Source organism: Colobus angolensis, unplaced genomic scaffold (assembly GCF_000951035.1).
Source record: "Colobus angolensis palliatus isolate OR3802 unplaced genomic scaffold, Cang.pa_1.0 Scaffold144, whole genome shotgun sequence".
NCBI lineage: Eukaryota > Metazoa > Chordata > Mammalia > Primates > Cercopithecidae > Colobus > Colobus angolensis.
The window spans coordinates 4,275,669-4,280,147 of NW_012114533.1; the positions used below are offsets into that span (position 1 = coordinate 4,275,669).

General features: G+C 37.8%; 1 pseudogene; it reads left to right on the top strand.

Moving 5' to 3' along the window:
* The first annotated feature begins 2,303 nt into the window (after positions 1–2,303).
* On the top strand, positions 2,304–3,154 carry LOC105507164 (annotated as a pseudogene).
* Positions 3,155–4,479: the final 1,325 nt, after the last annotated feature.

Here is a 4,479-nt window from a genome sequence, read left to right on the forward strand (position 1 = left end):
ATAATCAGGCAAGAGAAAGAAATAAAGGGCATGCAAATAGGAAGAGAGGAAGTCAAACTATCCTGGTTTGCAGATGACATGATTCTGTGTCCAGAAACTTCCAGTCTCAGCCCAAAAGCTTCTTAAGAAGATAAACAACTTCAGCAAAGTTCCAGGATACAAAATAAATGTGCAAAAATCACTAGTATTCCTATATCAATAACAGTCAAACTGAGAGCCAAGTCAGGAATGAACTCACATTCACAATTGCCACACAAAAAAATAAAATACCTAAGAATAAAGCTAACTAAGGAAGTAAAAGATCCCTACAAGGAGAACTACAAACCACTGCTCAGAGAAATCAGAGATGACACAAACAAATGGAAAAACATTCCATGCTCATGGATAGGAAGAATCAATATTGTTAAAATGGCCATACTGCCCAAAGCAATTTATAGATTCAGTGCTCTGCCTATTAAACTATCATTGACGTTGTTCACAGAACTAGAAAAAAACGATTTTAAAATTCATATGGAACCAACAAAGAGCCTGAATACCCAAAGCAATCCTAAGCAAAAAGAACAAGGCTGGAGGCATCAGACTGCCTGACTTCAAACTATACTACAGGATTATAGTAACCAAAACATCATGGTACTGGTACAAAAACGGACACATAGACCAGTGGAACTGAATACAGAACCCGGAAATAAGACCACACACCTACAACTGTCTGATCCTTGACAAATCTGATAAAAATAAGCAATGGGGAAAGGATTCCCTATTCAATAAATGGTGCTGGGATAACTGGCTAGCAATATGCAGAAGATTAAAACTAGAACTTTTCCTTATACCATATATAAAAATAAGATGGATTAAAGGCTTAAATATAACACCCAGAACTTTAAAATCCCTGGAAGGCAACCTAGACAATACCATTTGGGACATAGGCACAGGCAAAGATTTCATGATGAAGACGCCAAAAGCAATTTCCACTAAAGCAAAAATTGACAAATGGGATCTGATTAAACTGAAGAGCTTCTGCACAGCAAGAGGAACTATTAACAGAGTAAATAGCCTACAGAATGGCAGAACATTTTTGCAAACTATGCATCCAACAAAGGTCAACTATCCAGCATCTACAAGGAATTTAAGCAAATTTACAAGAATAAAAAGCAAGCCCATAAAAAAGTGGGCAAAGGGGCTGGGCACAGTGGCTCACGCCTGTAATCCCAGCACTTTGGGAGGCCGAGGCAGGCAGATCACCAGGTCAGCTGATCGAGACCATCCTGGCTAACACAGTGAAACCCTGTCTCTACTAAAAATACAAAAAATTAGCCGGCCGTGGTGGCGGGTGCCTGTAGTCCCAGCTACTCAGGAGGCTGAGGCAGGAGAATGGCGCGAACCCGGAAGGCAGAGCTTGCAATGAGCCCAGATTGTGCCACTGCACTCCAACCTGGGCAACAGAGCAAGACTCCATTAAAAAATGAAAAATTTGGCAAAGGACGTGAACAGAAACTTTTTAAAAGAAGACATACATGTGACTGACAGTTGTGAAAAAAAAAGCTCAACATCACCAATCATCAGAGAAACGCAGATCAAAACCACAACGAGATACCATCTCACACTAGTTAGAATGACCATTATTAAAAAGTCAAAAAATAACATATGCTGGTGAGGTTGTGGAGAAAAAGGAACACTTATACATTGTGGTAGTGTAAATTAGTTCAACCATTGTGAAAAACCGTGTGACGATTTCTCAGATACCTAAACACAGAAATACCATTCAACCCAGCAATCCCATTACTGAGTATATACCCAAAGGGATGCAAATCATTCTATTATGAAGACACATGCATGCACATGTTCATTGCAACACTATACAATAGCAAAGATATGGAATCAACCTAAGTGGCCATGAATGATAGACTAGATAAAGAAAATGTGGTAAATATACACCATGGAATACTATGCAGCCATAAAAAGAATGAGATCATGTCCTTTGCAGGGACATGGATGGAGTTGGAGGCCATTATCCTTAGCAAACTAACACATGAAGGGGAGGACAATGGCTTATGAGGCTCGCCACAGACAACTTGGTGGCAATGTCTATGAGCCAAGTGAGTGCATGGCGGCAGCAGGGCCTCGCATGTGGCAGGGTGACCTGGGTTTCACCTCCCTCTGGTTCCCTGGAAGTGGGCCAGCAACCAGGGAGGGAGCAGCTTCAGAGGCAGAGGCTCCAGTGTGTCTCTCTCTGCTGACCCCTTAGCCCAAGCCAGGGAGGCCAGGCGGTCTAGGTGTCTGGAGACAGGGTCCACCGCCCGAGAATGGGAAATCTCTTCACCAGGATATGGAGACTGTTCGATCACTAGGAGCACAAAAGTATCATTATTGGGCTGGATAGTGCAGGGGAAACTACCATCCTTTAACAATTTTCTATGAATGAAGTTGTATGTACATCTCCCACAACAGGAAGTAATGTAGAAGAGGTAGTGATTAATAATACATGCTTCTGGCTGGTGGCTCACGCCTGTAATCCCAGCACTTTGGGAGGCTGAGGTGGGTGGATCACCTGAGGTTAGGAGTTTGAGACCAGTTCAGCCAACATAGTGAAGCCCTGTCTCTACTAAAAATACAAAAATTAGCTGGGCGTGGTGGCATGCACCTGTAATACCAGCTTCTCGGGAGGCTGAGACAGGAGAATCGCTTGAACCCAAGAGGCAGAGGTTGCAGTGAGCCAAGATCGCACCACTGCACTCCAGCCTGGGTGACAAAGCAAGACTGTGTCTCAAATAACAATAATAATAATCATCATAATAATATATATTTCCTAATATGGGATATTGGTGGCCAAGAATCTCTTCGTTTTTCCTGAAACACTTACTATACTAACACAGAATCTGTATATTTGTGAACAGTAGAGAGAGAGAGAGAGGATTTCTGTAACTAGAAACTCTATAAAATGTTAGCACATGAGGACCTAAGAAAAGCTGGATTGCTGATTTTTGCTAATAAATGAGTTGTTAAAGAATGCATAACTGTAGCAGAAATCTCCCAGTTTGTGGAGCTATTATCTTTTAAAGATCACCAGTGTCATATCCAGGCATGCTGTTCTCTAACTCGTGAGGGATTGTGCCAAGGACTTGAATGGTTGATATCACAATTTAAGATTAGATGATCTCTACTGACTTCTTCTCATAGACTTTGTATAAATGAAGTGCTAAACTTTACCTGAAAGCCGCAGCAATTAAAGATTTAGATGTATTTATAATCAACTGATTTAAGCCTTTTCCATGAGAAGAAAAATTAAGACCACTTACTTGAAAACAAAGATGAAGTCTCACCTTCCAATCTGCTTTCTCATTAGTTTTTTCCAAAGTAAGTTATTAAAGCTGTGAATGATTTTTTTCTCATAATGAATCCTCTCAGGACATTGTGTAGCCTGTGGTAAGTACAAAGCGAGAGGAAGACATTTTGAATTTTAGAGCTTTATTGTCAGCGTAACCCTCCCTAGTTGAGTGTTGTTCTCTTCTTGTTCCGTTAAGTCAAAATACAAATCAGCACAGATATTCAGTTTCCAATATTTTAAAATATAATGTTACTTAGGAAAGTATTTTGCATAAGGTTGTATGTGTATTGTGTATATACCTCAAGTTCAAGTTAATAGCTTTGATTCATGTTCTAAAGAAAAGCAAGTAACACAAATATTAATAATATCCTTAGCTATAACCATAATGAGATAAGTACTGGCATTGGTGTTAGATGCCATTTTATACTTTCTCCCTATATTTTCTGTATTGTATTAACAAACCCTCCAAATCATTGAGCTGCTTGTTTAAAAAAAAGAAAAAGGAAAATGAAAAAGCATGATATTGTGTATCTATTTTTTGTTGTTGACCAATCATACAGATGGAAACATAATTCAACAGAATTTGATAGCTGCCAGATTCTTGGCTTAGTATTACTAATGGGCAGGATTGTACAAGATTATTACTAGCAATTGTTCTTATGACATCTAAATTACTGAATGAATTTTTAATCCATTAATCAGTCTATCATAAATTGTGATTAAAATTATCAAATGAATTATCAGCATTAATTGGAAACTGTTGTGTGAAACATGTCTACTCAGAGAAGTAATATTCTATAAATATTATAAAATAATTTAGCTATGTTATTTTTAAGTATTAAATTATATGTCAAGCAGTTAAAGTGAATTTCAAAGTAAAAGTAAGGTATGTTTTCTGAACAACATTGATAATTCCTTAATTTGCAGATTTCTTCTTTTTTATTTTAGGACTTAGAATATAGTGTGAGATTTTTTATTTATGTAAATTTTGTTGTATCTTCTATAATATAAATATATTGTTTGACAACTATAAAATGTAAGCTTTTTTTAATGCCTTTAAGAATTTCTTTTTAAAATTGATTGATACAATGTAGTATTTGTACTAAGAAGTAACTTGACCCAAAACACCCTTTATGTTTGCTTAGAGCATTTTT